The sequence below is a fragment of the Musa acuminata genome, chromosome BXJ1-9, assembly GCF_036884655.1.
Source record: "Musa acuminata AAA Group cultivar baxijiao chromosome BXJ1-9, Cavendish_Baxijiao_AAA, whole genome shotgun sequence".
Lineage (NCBI taxonomy): Eukaryota > Viridiplantae > Streptophyta > Magnoliopsida > Zingiberales > Musaceae > Musa > Musa acuminata.
The window spans coordinates 37,221,636-37,238,044 of NC_088335.1; positions in this window are offsets into that span (position 1 = coordinate 37,221,636).

Consider the following 16,409-nt stretch of genomic DNA (forward strand, 5'->3'; position numbering starts at 1 on the left):
CATATCAAGGACGTATGCAAATTTCTCCGCGTGAGAACAATTCTCAAGTTAGCCAATCTATATAATTTGGACTAGTGAGGTGGTTGACATCAAGTATGCCATGTAAGGGATTTGAAAGCGACATTTTATGAAAATAAAGATGCAGCAGAAATAAATAACACGCAGATTTTATAAAAATAAATAATCAAGATATAGACTTTTATCTTAATATGCTCCCACTTTTTTACTGGCACATCACGCGACATCCTCAGCATGTAAAATGAAAGTCTCTAGTAGACTTCTAGTCACGTCTTAGTGTAACCTCGAGGGACTCGACTAATCACACTAAGCCCAAAAGGTAGGCAACTCTTGTCGATCATAACTCATTGTGATTTTTGTCTTGTTCGGCATCCGAATCACTATGGTCTCAAGGGACTCGACCAACCATGATGTTCGATTAAGTCAACACCATCGTTACAAGATGAGTCTGATTCGATGATATACCTTGGAGGGACTCGACTAAGCATACCATGTCCTTAGGTCACCGGTGACATCTCTATGTCGTAGGCAAGATAATAAATTATGATAAAGGTGAGCCTCGAGAGACTCGACCAACTCAACCTACACTAAGAATCGGTCCCTACTTATAAGGATGGAAGGCCATGTGGGTCAATCTAATTGCCTCATGTTTATTGACTTAATATTATTGAAAGAGGAGTTTTTATGATTTGATCTCCTAATATGACATGTTACACATATACATATTTAATATATATCTACATCGCATGCAAATATATATACATATCTAATAAGTGTATAAGCAATCATACCAGATGATCATGAACCATAACCTAATGTAATTAGCCTCGAGCCAATGGGCCTAATCACTCATATCAAGATCTATGTGTGCAGCGGTATATCTCCAAGCCCTATGATCGTCTATCTCATCCTCATCAGTTCCATCGACATCTCAACGCATCTCCATGCATCATGATCATCCGTCTCGTGGGTCCAGCTATTGCTTCCACGCTCCCGCTACTCCTTCTCGTGTGATTACAGCTTATTCATAGGCACGTAGGCTCGACAATAAATGAGAAATAAAAATAGAGGCTCATAGACCCCAATAATAATAATTACAAGTACGCACATCACACGGTCCATGATCATCCGTCCACATATAATACATCACATGTATAAATCATGATCATGTAGGACTACTAGATAATAATAAAAATAATAATCAATTAATTTTTTTAATTAATTAATATTTTCTAAATTCAGGGATATGCATGAATTTTTTTGAATTCTGAGGGGTATTTTCATAATTTAGACTAAAGGATACAACCGAAATTTCTAAAATTTCGAGGGGTAAAATTATCTTTTGTTCGAAATGCCCTAAGCCCCTTTCTGTTAGGATCAGAGTGGCACTAAGAGGGGGGGGTGAATTAGTGCAGCGGATTAAAACTCGTAAGTTTGAAAACGATTTCGTAAATGTGTAGAGATTTCGATTCGACAAAAAATGACTTAGTAAAAGTAGCTCGAGTAAAGTAAGGAGATGAAAACCAAAAGCTTGTTACTAAGTAAATAAAGGTTTCAGAAAGTTAAACACTCACACATTCAAAGAACACAACAATTTAAAGTGGTTTGGTCAAATGACCTACATCCACTTGTGAAACCTTCTTCGATGAGGCTCCCAACTTCCACTAGCAAATCACTTTGAAGGGGAAGGATAAATACCCATCTTATAACCTTTTACAAGTGGTTCACACTCTTACAGATTTTCAAAGAGAAAGAGGGAGGTGAACACTTAAGCTATTGAAAATAAGACTTGCTAAAGACTTTGCTAAGGCTTTATCTCAATCTCTAACTTCTCAAAGTGTATTCTCTGCTAAGAATTGAGGGGTATTTATAGACCCTAAGAGGATTCAAATTTAGGCTCTAAATTTTGAATTCCTTTAAGTTCCCAAAGCTAGCGATTGCACTGTCTATCAAATGTCACATTGACCGTTTACTGGCGGTGCCACCGCCTGTCGGTAGCGGTGCCACCGCCTATCGGTAGCGGTGCCACCGCCCGTCCTTTCGGGTGCTTGGCGGTGCCACCGCCCAGTGCGATGGTACCACTGCTCGATCCTTCGGGCTATGGGCGGTGCTACCACCCAGTCCGACGGTACCACCACCCGATCCTTCGGGTTCTGGGCAGTGCCACCCCCTAGTCTAGTGGTGCCACCACCCGACCTTACGGGTCACTGGTTGGGCTTCAAATCTGGCCCAAACTAGGTCATATTCAGGCCCAATTGGCCTCTAACTAGGATATAGAATTATTTCTTAATCCAAACTCTAATTACATGTAAACTACGAAAACAAGACATAATCCTAAGCAAATCTTTTAACCGGCAACGTCGAGTTTATTTTCGGTGAACGTTTTGGCGATCTTCCGATAGACTTCCGATACACCCTCGGATTTCTTCCGGCGGACTCCCAGTAGGCTCCCGATCTTATGGCGAGTTCAGCGAGTCTTTGGCCAGTAGCCAAGTCTTCTCAGTGATCTCCATGAACTTCTAACGATCTCTTCGGCGGATTTCCGAAAACTTTGACAAGTCCCCGATTTCTTCTCAGTTGGTTCCGACAGCACTTCCGACGAATCTTCGGACTCTTAGCGGACTCTCGAACACCTATCGAACTTGACTTTGGTAGACTTGCTTTATGTCTTCAAGCTATCGTAGTTAATCCTGCATAAGTAAAGCAAAACTTCGATCTAGACAATTACTCCTAAGCAATCAAGTTGTCCAGCATGTCATTGGTCCCTCGACGCTTCGTCCAATTCTTCGGCGCATCGTTTTCTCTTGCGGCCTATTGTCCAATCGGCCATTTGACTCCGTAACTCCGATATTCTTGGCACAATACCCGCTCTTCTTGGCTCGATGCCCAAATCTATGGCTCGGAGTCTTCTATCGATACGTCGACCGATCCATCGGCCCGACGTCTAATCTTCTGACATGTTCCTCCAGTCCAACATGATTTTCCTGCTTTGATTGTCTCATTCTGATCGAAGTATCCTGCATCACTCAAAACATAGATTAAAACATAAACACATATCAAGTGGTTTCATCATCAAAATACGAGATTCAACACTTTCTCCCCTGCTTGCTATGGTTGTCGCCCTGTGGGTGGCGCTGCCCCCATGGGAGGGTGCCCCTGCAGGTGGCGTTGCCCCAATAGGTTGGCGCCCCCGTGGGTGCCACCAACTCCACGGGCAGTTTTGCTTGTAGGCGGTGCTGCCCCGTCGAGTGGCACCCTTGCAGGCCTGCCGACCCTGCGGGTGGTTCTGCCCGCGGGCGCAGCGCCCGCAGGTGCTACCCCTTGCCAGGGCGGTGCCCACCCTTGCAGGCACTAGTGCCTACGGCCTGCTGTAGGTAGGCCGTCAGCCGCTGTACACAAATGGCCAAAGGCTGCGTGGGCAGCAACAGTTGCTGCCCTTGCCTTTGTTGTCAATGATTTTACGATGAAATTCCTCCTAAAACACAACACACGTAATTCAAAACCAATTTTTGTATGAATAACCTAGCTCTGGTACCACTGTTAGGAAATCTTGGGGGCGACATCATATGCGTAGTGGAAGAACAGAAGAATAAAATCCCTAAATTCCCAAAGTTGTGTTTGTCGTCATACGAAGATTAGTGCGCAAAAATCAATGAAAGTTAAAACTGCATATAAGATAAATTGTGTTACCTAGGGAGATCGTATATCCCTAGATTCTTACAAATCTCTAGGAGAGGGTGAAGGAGGTCAAGCGCCCTCCTCTCTAGTGGTGATCCATACAATAAGGCTGTGACGATGCTCCTCAAAACTCCAGGCCTGCTCTGAGGTAAAGAGGGGGAGAAGAATAGGAGAGGCAAGCAAAGGCTCTAGCCTATGAACCACTGAATCCCTCCTATTTATAGAGGTCCACTATCAACTTAAACTTAATGGATCCTCCCCTATTAGGTATTGGATCTCCATCCAACTACCCAAGCCTCTTAGATTAGTGGATCTCTATCCAATAATCTCTCATGGGCTCTTATTGGATCTCATCCATGGGATCCAATAATTCATGGGCTTATTAGATATCCAATAAGATATGGGCTCTGACAGATATCTCATTGTTAGAACCCTTGCAGATTCTAAGCTTAGGGTTGATCTCTTTAGGGGATCGACCTCCTTGGAACTCTATAGGGGTTCCTTCCTCCAAGTTGCTGCTCAAAGGCTGTAGAAAAGATTCATATATTGCTTGTTAAAAGAGGATGAATACATGGTTATTTATAGAGCTTCTAAACCCTAATTTTTAATATGACTCCAACTCAAGACTCCTATTCCTTTACAACTCCTAATGCTTCTCTAAGTACAATTCCTAATATGACTCCTACTCAAAACTCCTATTTCTTTATCACTCCTAATGCTTCTCTAAGAAATAACCTCCTAACTCTAGTCCGCCTCTTCACCTCTTTAATAGGGATCGATTAAGTATGTTAAAATGAATGCCCCTCTTAACTAGGACTCTCCTAGCTAGAGTCCTAACAGACCCACCCTCTTCAAATCAGCCTTGTCCTTGAGGCTGGGATTCCATGAACTCAGGGAATCGGGTCTTTAGCTCCTTATATGATTCTCATGTGGTGTCTTCAAGTGGTAGACTATTCCAATACACTAGCACTTCAGAAAAGGGACGTCGGCGATGCATCACGATCCTACGGTCGAGGATGGATTGTGGTTGGGCTTGAATAATTCCATCTTCAGTGGTGTTGGGCAGTTGGATCTGGGGTGACTCGTATTTTCCCAACTTGGGCTTCAGGCATGATACATGGAAGACTAGGTAAATTTTGGCATCCTCAGGCAATTTAAGTCTGTATGCCATGGCTCCAATACACTTTGTGATCTGATAGGGCCCATAAAAATATGGGGATAGCTTCATGGAGGCTTGAGTGTTGATGGAGAGTTGCTTGTATGGTTGTTGGAAAAGATAAACCCAATCTCCTACTGAAAATTCACTTTCGCTTCATCGTATATCAGCTTGCTGCTTCATTCTTTTTTAGGTTCTCAAGAATCCAGAGTGCCATTTGTAGCGTAGATCCCTCGAATCCCAAGTGTAGTAGGCTATTGCACTTGGATCCTTCTTCCATTCTTCCCTAATATCCTTGAGGAAGCTGGTGGTAGGAAAGGAGATGGTTGAAAACTTGGCTTGCTCAGGTAGCCATGAGAGTGTATCTACAACAACATTTTCTTTCCCCTTTTTATAAATAATTTTATAATTAAATCTAAGAAGTTTGGTTGCCTATTTTTGCTGCTCAGGGGATGATATCTTTTGCTCCATAAAGTACTTGAGGCTTCTATGGTCGGTTTTAATTCGAAATCACCGACCGATTAAGTAGGGCCTCCACCTCGTTATTGCGTGCACAATGGCGAGCATCTCCTTATCCTATATTGACATATTTTGATTGGAGGGAGATACTGCCTTGCTGGTGTATGCAAGTGGTCAACTATCTTGCATGAGAACGGCTCCAATTCTGACTCTAGATGTGTTGGCCTCAATAATGAATGGTCAGTTGAAATCTGGTAGTGCTAGCACCGACGTCATCACCATGGCTACCTTAAGTTTGTCGAAGGCAGTGGAGGCTTTGTCCGACCATTAAAAGGCATCTTTTTTAGTAGAGAAGTGAGGGGTGCGCTAATCTTCCCATAGTCCTTAACAAATTTTCGGTAGTAGCCCATTAGTCCAAGGAACCCGCGTAGTAATTTCATGTTTGTAGGTTTCGGCTAGCCTTGTATTGCTTCAATTTTTGTTGGGTCTACCACCACTTCTTATTCTGAAATTATGTGCCCAAGGTACTCTATTTTTTGCTGGAGAAAACTAAACTTTGGCAGCACAAATTTACGAAGAAATCTCTGAAAAATATTGTTCATGAGACTTTGGAAGGTTGAAGGAGCATTAATGAGTCTAAAATATATTACCAAGAATTCATAATGGCCTTTATGCATGCGGAATGTAGTTTTTGGAATGTCGTCTTCACATACCCGAATTTGGTGGTAACCAGATCGGAGGTCCAACTTCATGAAGACAAGAGCTCCTTTTAACTCATCAAGAAGTTCATCCACCACTGGTATTGGGTACTTGTCCCTAACGGTGATGTCATTTAAAGCTTGGTAGTTGATGAACATTCGCCAAGTTTTGTCCTTCTTGCGTACAAGTAGCACCGGTGAGGAATAGGGGCTGCAACTTTACCGAATCACCCCTATTTCAAGCATCTCCTTTATGATCTTTTCAATTTCATCCTTCTAGAGGTGAGGATATCAGTATGGCCAAGTGTTCACTAGTGGCTTTCCTAGAAGGATTGTAATCTGATGGTCATGTTGTTGAGTAGGAGTAAGACCGCACGGCTCAGCAAAAATGTCAACAAATTCAAGAAGCAATTAGGCGAGATTTTGATCTTCAATTTCTATTTTCTTCCCCTCTGGTTATTGTTGGAGATGCATCAAAAAGCCACCATTTACCTTGTGCAAAACTTTCTCTATTTGTTGGGTTGAAACGGTGGTACATTGCTTCCACGCTTCCTACATAGAATGATATGTTTGCCTTTGCAATAGAATTTCATAATTAATTTGGAGAAGTTCCAAGAGACATCACCTAGCGTCGTCAGGCATTCTATGCCAAGCATAGCCTCATAGTCATCAATTGGTAGGAGGAAGAAGTCAACAATAATTTCTTGGTCTTGTAGTAATAGTTTCACCTGCGGACATCTATGGTTGAACTTTAGGATTCTTTCGTCGGTGACCTTTACATCGAACTTGATATTGAATCTCATATTTTGATGATGAAACCATTAATATATGTTTATGATTTAATCTACATTTTGAGTGATGTAGGATGCTTCGATCAGAATGAGACAATTAAAGCAGGAAAATCATGTTGGGCTGGAGGAACATGTCAAAAGATTGAACGTCGGGCCGGTGGATTGGTCGACGTATCGACAAAAGGCTTCAGGCAATGGATTCAGGCATCGGGCCAAGAAGAGCAGAGATTGTGCCAAGGATATCAGAGTTGCAGAGTCAACTGGCCGATTAGGCAATAGGCCATAAGAGAGGACGATGCGTCGAAGAATCGGACGAAGCGTCGTGGGACCAATGACATGCTAGACAACTTGATTAGATGCTTAGGATTAATTGTCTAGATCGAAGTATGTTTATATGTTTAGGATTAACTACGATAGCTTGAAGACATAAAGTAAATTTACCAGAGTCAAGTTCGATGGGTGTTCAAGAGTCCGTCGAGAGTCTGAAGATTCGTCGGAAGTGGTGCTACAACCAACCGAGAAGAAATCAGGGACTTGCCAAAGATTTTGGAAGTCCACTAAAGAGATCGTCAAAGGTTCATGAAGATCACCAAGAAGGTTTGGTTACTTGCCAAAGACTCGCTGAACTCGCCATAAGATCGGGAGCCTGTTGGGAGTCCACCGGAAAAAATCCGAGGGTGTATCAGAAGTCCACCGGAAGATCACCGAAATGCTTGCCGAAAGGAAACTCGACATTGCCAGTTAAAAACCTACTTAGGACTATGTCTTGATTTCATATTTTACATATAATTAGAATTAGGATTAAGAGTTAATCCTATAACCTAGTTATGGGCCAATTGGGCCCTAATATAAATTGGTTTGGGCCAAATTTGGAGTCCAACCAGTGACCCATAAGGACGGGCGATGGCATCACCCAGAACCCAAAGGATCGGGTGGTGGTACTGCTGGACTCGGTGGTGGTACCGCTTGACTGGGCGGTGGCACCGCCCAACACCCGAAAGGTCGAGTGGTGGCACCGCCAGTAAATGGTCAATGTGACATTGACAGGCGGTGGTACCACCAGCTTCGGAAACCTAAAAGAATTCAAAATTTAGAGCCCAAATTTGAATCCTCTTGGGGTCTATAAATACCCCTCAATTCTCAACAGAGAAAAACCCTTTTGAGAAGTTAGAAATTAAGAAAAAGACTTAGCAAAGTCTTATTTTTTTCAATAGCTTAAGTGTTCACCTCCCTTTTTCTCTTTGAAAAATTTGTAAGTGTGTGAACCACTTGTAAAAAGGTTGTAAAAGGGGTATTTGGTCCTTCCCCTTCAAAGTGATTTGCTAGTTGAAGTTGTAAGCCTCATCGAAGAAGGCTTCGCAAGTGGATGTAGGTCATTTGACCGAACCACTTTAAATTGTGGTACTCCTTGAATGTGTGAGTGTTTAACTTTATGAAACATTTATTTACTTAGTAGTAAACTTTTGGTTTTCATCTCCTTCCTTTACTCGAGCTATTTTTATTAAGTCATCCTTTGTCGAATCGAAATCTCTACACATTTATGAAATCAAATTCAAACTTATGAGTTTTAATCCACTGCAGTAATTCACCCCCCCCTCTTAATGCTACTCCGATCGTAACAATTGGTATCAGAGCCACAGTTTTCTACTTTGGTTTAACACCCAAATAGAAATGGCTCTTTTCGGCATTTAAAAGGGTTACTCTCTCATTCGTCCGTCCTTTTTCAATGGGACAGACCACACTTATTGGAAAACTCAAATAAGAGTTTTCTTACTTTCTTTGGATTTGAATTTATAGCACATAGTCGAAAATGGATTTGAAATGTCTTCTCTTCCAATAAACCATTGGAATGATTTGGAGAAGAAGATATTTTCTCTAAATGCAAAGGCTATGAATGCCTTATATTATGCACTTGACAAAAATAAATTTAATCCTATTTTAATTTATGATTCGGCTTTTGATATTTGGAGAACTCTTGAGGTCACTCATGAAGGCACTAGCCGAGTGAAAGAGTCCAAAATCAACATTCTTGTGCATTCTTATGAACTTTTCCGGATGAAACTAAGTGAGTCCATTGGAGACATGTACACCAGTTTCACGGATGTCATCAATGGACTCAAAGCTCTTGGTAAAGATTTTTCTAACTTTGAACTAGTAACTAAAATTTTAAGATCCCTTTCAAAGAGTTAGGATCCAAAAGTTACGGCCATTCAAGAGGTCAAGGACTTTAAAATATTTCCTCATGAAGAACTTATTGGGTCTCTAATGACCTATGAAATGACGTTCAATACATATGAAGAACTTGAGAACCACCTTCCAAAGAACAGGAAGGATTTGGAACATAGAACACATGAAGACCACTCGAGCATAAGCTCAAGTGATGGTGAACTTGAACTTGTAAAAAATTTAAAAAGTTAATAAAACAAAAATTAAAGAATAAAAAGAACATAACTACTTGCTTTGAATGCAAGAAGAAGAACATAAATTGGGATGAATCGAGCTCCTCCGAAGACGAGGAGAAAATCAAGAAAGACGAGGTAGCAAACTACGCCTTTAACGCTTTCAATGATGAGGTAATCGAAACCCTCCTAATTTACTTTGAAATTACATAAAGCTTTTCATAATGTATTTTTTTTTGTAATTTAGTTTTGAATCAATTTTCTTAAAAATAAATATTTAAAAATAAAAATGTAAAAATATAATCATGCTCATAATTTTGAAAATGACAATGAAAATTACATGTTTTATGTTAATGCAATAAAATGTTAGATATAAATCTAATGCTTGTACACCTAGTAAGATTAATCTTATGTATGTACTTGAGAAGCAACAATGTGTATTTTGATTATTTCCATTTTGATTTTCAATGATGATGCATGGCTTTTGTATGGAAGGCTTAATGATTTTTTTATGAACCTTGTATTTGGTTTTCAAACATGATGTATGGTTTTGACATAAGAACAAAACTTGAGCATGCTAATATAAAGTCAATCACATAAATTAAAACTAAATAAGTTTTAGTTATCTATAAGAATCATTCAAAATTATGTTCAATGAAACCAATGCATAATGATGTAATAAAAATATTAAATGTTTTGATACCATAATTGACAATTTTATGCATGAGATTTTAAAAGTTATACATGATTACTTTTGTGATTTTTTTTCGATCCTAAACAATTGATGCATATTTTTATTTGCCATAAAAGAAAACAACATGCATGTATGAAATAAATCACATGAATTAAAACAACTAAAAAGTGGAAAGGTTTCTTCTTAAAAAATTTATTTTTTTGACTTTATCGACTTTTCAAAAAGGGAAATTAATGAATCTATTTGTATCACTTTTGTGAATCTCTTGAAAATGATCTTGATTTGATGATTTAAATGAGCTTTATCTTGATTTTTTGAAATTTATAAATTGAGATTTCTTATGCTTAAGTCAATATTCTATATGCATAAATTAATGTCTTATTCTCTTACAAGATTTAATGAATTATATCTTTTTCATAATTTCCTAAGAGGAGATTTGTCAAAATGAATCACGATTTCTCTAGATTTTTCAGAATTATAACTTGAGTATTCATTTTATAAATCAAGATTGCTAATCATGATTCTCTCGTTTTATCAAAGAGAACATTTTTCAAAATGATAAGCTGTTTTCTCTTGATTTTTTGATACCCACAATTTGAGAAAATTTACCATGATGCATGGAACATTTTATGCATAAATTGATTTTCTTTATGATTCAATACTTCTTTGTAATTATGATATGTTTATCGCATGATATGATTGAATCACTGTTATAAAAGAAAAAAAAAATTGTTAGCTTGCTAATTGTAAAAATATATGCTAGCTTGAATGATAAAACATGAGATTATCTATAGTGCAAATTTATTGTTCTCATGATATGTAGATTGAAATAATGATTTGAATGTTGATGGTTTTTATGATAAAATTTATTTTTCGATCCTAAATGATTGATGATATATATATATATATATATATATATATATATATATATATATATATATATATATATATATATATATATATATATATTGGCACAAAAAGGACAAAGGCATGCTTGTATGAAACAACTAAATAGAGAAAAGTATTTTTCTTGAAAATTTATTTTCTCTATCTTATTGACTTTGATGAATCCATTTGTACTATTTTTATGAATCTCATGGATTATAAAAATGATTTGAATTTAATGGGTTTTATTGAAATCATGATCTTGATTTCTCGTAATTATAATTTGAATTTTCTATTGAATGAATCAAGATTGTTTTCTATTTAAAAAGAGATTGTTCATCATGATTCTTTCTTTGAATATTTAAAAAGGAGAATTTTCTAGATGAATCATGATTTTAGTGATTGAATATTTGATATGCATGAATTGAGATCTTGCTCTCCTACTATTCTTTTTGTTATTCACCAAAAAGAAGACTAATTCTAATAAACCATGATATGCTATATGAATTTTATTACATTCCTGAAGTAATATCTCATCACCAAATTTTTTTTTATATTCTTTCATTTGATGATATGAATGCATAAAACACTTATGATATGATTGTTATACAATTCCGTGTATTCATAAAATATTTATCTCATTATCCAATTAATTCTTATTGATATTCCTAATGTGATGAAATGAAATTATGCATAAAATACAAATGGGGAGAAGTTTTGATCATGCATGGTAGGATGTAATTTGACAAATTAATACCATCATGATTTGAAACATTTATGATTTGAAATTATGCATGCAATTGCTTTTTATTATGATGATATATGCATATAATGTGTATCATGAATGTTCTAAATGGTGAATGCTTGGTATCATGATCAAAATATTGATAAATGCTATGATTTGTTACCAAAATGATGTATCATGTATGATATGCCCATAGTGATTAATTTATTTGTATAATGCATGAAGTTAGGATACAAATGTAAAGTTTTGAAATTATGTATATTTTAATTTGAAAACATAATGATGTATAAATAAGATTGATACTTACCCTTATCATGATTTGAATATTATAGTAAAGTGAAATGAATTATGCTATCGTATTGTTATTCATTTCTTTTTGCTAGTGACAAAGGGGGAGAAAGAGTTGCTAATGTGCTATCTTGAATTGATATAAAGGGTCATCTCAAAGAGAAATTAGCTAACTTGCACAAGTCAAGAAAATGCAAAAACTTGCTTACTTTCTTGCACATCTAAAGAGAATATGCAAATATAACTCTTGCCAAATCGTTTGCTTGCCTTATGTAAAACATTGTCTCTTGCTAGTTTGGCATTTTGCTAAGGAAGCAAAAATGACACTTCTCAAAAGAGAAGAAAGAGCTTGCTATCTTGAATATCACAAGCTTGCCTATCTTAAGAAACAAAAATTGTAAAAGTGCTATCTTGCCTATCTCAAGAAGCAAAACTTGTAACTTGCACATTGCAATAGGAAGCAAGAATCATGAGCTTACACAAGAAAGATATCTTGCATTTGCTTTCGAAATTTTTGCTAGCTTGTATGTAGCAAAACTAGCATATCGTAAAAATTGCTAGCTTATAGCCTAAAGAGAAGCAAACAGTTACTAAAGTTGTACATCTTTAATTGTTAGATTGCATGATGATAAAATTTGATACTATGTTTATTATGTAATGATTTGATCTTTTTATCTCTAAACACATAAGAGTTGGAACTTCTCCTTTTTGTTGATGACAAAGGAGGAGAAGTATGATGACATGACATGTTATGCATAAGTTTATGATAACATGTTGCTTGGAGTTTTGAATCCAAAAGTTTCTATCAATAAGCCATATTGATATTGGGAGTTTGTTTAAACTCTGGGAGTTAAGGTTAACTCCGCCATCAAGTGGTTGTCATCATCAAAAAGGGAGAGATTGTTAAATCTCGTATTTTGATGATGAAACCACTTAATATGTGTTTATGATTTAATATGTGTTTTGAGTGGTACAGGATGCTTCGATCAAGATGAGACAATTAAAGTAGGAAAATCATGTTGGGCTGGAGGAACATGTCAGAAGATTGGACGTTGGGCCGGTGGATCGGTCGACGTATCAACAGAATATTTCGGGCCACGGATTCGGGCATCAGGCCAAGAAAAACAAAGATTGTGCCAAGGATATCGGAGTTGTGGAGTCAACTGGCCGATTGGGCAATAGGTCGTAAGAGAGGACGATGCACTAAAGAATCGGACGAAGCGTCGTGGGACCAATGACATGCTAGACAAATTGATTAGATGCTTAGGATTAATTGTCTAGATCGAAGTGTGTTTTACATATGAGGATTAACTACGATAGCTTGAAGATATAAAGCAAGTTTACAGGAGTCAAGTTTGATGGGTGTTCGAGAGTCTGCCAAGAGTCCAAAAATTCATCAGAAGTGCTGTCAGAACCAACCGAGAAGAAATTGGGGACTTGCCGAAGTTTTTGAAAGTCCGCCGAAGAGATCGTCGGAGTTTCGCGGAGATCACCAAGAAGGTTTGGCTACTTGCCAAAAGACTTGATGAACTCACCACAAGATCAGGAGCCTATTGGGAGTTGGCCGGAAGAAATCCGAGGGTGTATCGGAAGATCGTCGGAAAGCTCACCGGAAGGAAACTCGATGTTACCGATTAAAAACCTGCTTAGGACTATGTCTTAATTTCATAGTTTGCATGTAATTAGGGTTACGATTAAGAGTTATTCCTATAACCTGGTCAGGGGCCAACTGGGCCCTAATATGAACTAGTTTGGGCCAAATTTGGAGCCCAACCAGTGACCCGTAAGGACGGGCGATGGCACCGCCCAAAACCCAAATGATTAGGCAGTGGTACCGCCAGATTGGGCGGTGGCACAGCCCAGCATTGGAAAGGTTGGGCGATGGCACTACCATCGACAAGCGGTGGCACTACTAGTAAACGGTCAATGTGGCATTAATAGGCGGTGGCACTGCCACCGACAGGCAATGGCACCGCCGTCTCCGAGAACCCAAAGAAATTTAAAATTTAGAGCCCAAATTTGAATCCTCTTGGGGTCTATAAATACCCCTCAATTCTCAGTAGAGAAAAAACCTTTTAAGAAGTTAGAAATTTAGAAAAAGACTTAGCAAAGTCTTTAGCAAAGTCTTTTTTTTTTCAATAGTTTAAGTGTTCACCTCTCTCTTTCTCTTTGAAAAATTTGTAAGAGTGTGAACCACTTGTAAAAAGGTTATAAGAGTGGTATTTGATCCTTCTCCTTTAAAGTGATTTGCTAGTAGAAGTTGGGAACCTCATCGAAGAAGATTTCGCAAGTGGATGTAGGTCATTTGACCGAACCACTTTAAATTGTGGTGTTCCTTAAATGTGTGAATGTTTAACTTTGTGAAACATTTATTTACTTAGCAGCAAACTTTTGGTTTTCATCTCCTTCCTTTACTCGAGCTATTTTTACTAAGTCATCCTTTATCGAATCGAAATCTTTACACATTTACGAAATCGAATTCAAACTTACGAGTTTTAATCCGCTACACTAATTCACCCCCCCCCCTCTTAGTGCCGCTCCGATCCTAACACTTGCTGCAACCTTTGATGCAGAGTGTCATCTGAGTAGCAACCTTACTATTTAGAAAGTTATTAGTGCTGCCCATGTCAATGAGAATAGTGATCAGTTATTATTTGAGAAGGCCTCCAACTTTCATCGTTTGCAGGTTTGAGTAGCCAACTAGTGTGTGTACTATATGTCAAATCATTATGCATCATTAAATCTACAATATGATCAATTTCAATTAAAATGATTAAGTGAATCTAACTTATCATACTTAGTGTTAGGAGTTAATATGCAATTGTCATGCTCAATTTTTTTATTTTTCAAAATCACTAGAAAGATAAGTATGATTCCAAAACTATTTTCATTACATCATTAAACATGCAATTTTAAAAAAATTATATATAATTTTTCTAAACTAAATTAAAAATAACTCATGAAAACATCAAGTAATTTCAAAGTAAACTAAGGGGATTTTGATTACCATGTCGTCGAAAGCCATTAAGGCATAGTTTGCCACCTCACCTTTATTGGTTTGCTCCTCGTCTTCGGATGAGTTTGATTCGTCCCAGAGTACTTCCTTCTTCTCGCGTTCATAGCAAGTAGTTGCATTCTTTTTAAGTTTACTTTTGTTCTTTGATTTTTGTTTTAAGAACTTTTTAAGCTTTATTATGAGAAGTTCAAGTTCATCATCACTTGAGCTTTTGCTCAAGTGGTCTTCTTTTGTTCTAAGTACAAAATCCTTCCTTTTCTTTAGAAGATAGTTCTTATGTTCATTAAGTTCATCATATGTCATTTCATAGGTCATCAAAGATTCGATAAGTTCTTCAAGTGGAAATTTATTTAAATCCTTTGTCTCTTGTATTGTAGTTACTTTTGAATCCCAATTTTTAGAAAGAGATCGTAAAACTTTATTAACAAGTTCAAGATTCGAAAAACTTTTATCAAGTACTTTTAAACCATTGACAATATCCGTAAAATGGGTGTATATATCTCTAATGGTTTTGCTTGGCTTCATATAAAATAATTCAAAATCACACATCAAAAGATTAATTTTAACATCTTTAATCTTAATTATGTCTTTGTATGTGATTTCAAGAGTATGCCAAATATCTAAAGTCGTTTCATAAGCAAAAACCTGATTAAATTCATTTTTGTTTAAGGCGCAAAATAGAGCATTCATAACTCTAGCATTTAAAGAAAATGTTTTCTTCTCTAAATCATTTCATTCGTTCATTGGAGTAAAATACTTTTAAAAATCACTTTCGACAATATTCCATAAATTCAAATCCAAAGAAAGTAAGAGAACTCTCATTCGAGTTTTTCAATATGTGTAGTCTGTCCCATTGAACATTGCGAATGATAGAAAAGCCCTCTTGAAAGTCGAAAAGAGATATTTCTCTTGGTTGTTAAACCAAATAAGAAAAGAACATGGTTTTGATACCAACTGTTAAGAATGAGTCAGCACTAAGAGGGGGGGGTGAATTAGTGTAGCGGTAAAAATATCGATTTCGAAAAATATTCATTCGTTAAAAACCGATCAAAAAGATATTAACTTGGAAGCATAAGGAAGTGTAGTGAAAGCAATAAGAAGCTAAGGCAGTTTGTAGTAAAGGTAAATTGCTCAAAAAGAAATGTAAACCAATTTTATAGTGGTTCAATCGTCATAACCTATATCCACTCCCGATTCCTCTTTCATCCAAGCCACCAGCATCCACTAACAGTCTTCCTTCAATAGGCAAAGACCAATCTCCTTCTTATATCTCTATTCTCCTTTTAACAAGCTCAAGAGAGAACCTTTATACCCCCACAACCTCCTCTCTTAAACTTTCCTAACACTTAGAGTTTAAAAGGAGTTCACACAAGATTACAACAACATTTTCTTCCTTTTTCACTCTCAATTCTTATGTAAGTTAACCAAGGATGAGAGGGGTATTTATAGGCCTCAAGTGGATTCAAACTTGGAGCCTAAAAATGTTCATCCTGGGTCCTTCGGCTACTAGCAGTACCACCGCTTATGTTGGGCGATACCACCGCCCAGTTTTGTGTTACCACCGCTTGACACCCTACCAATC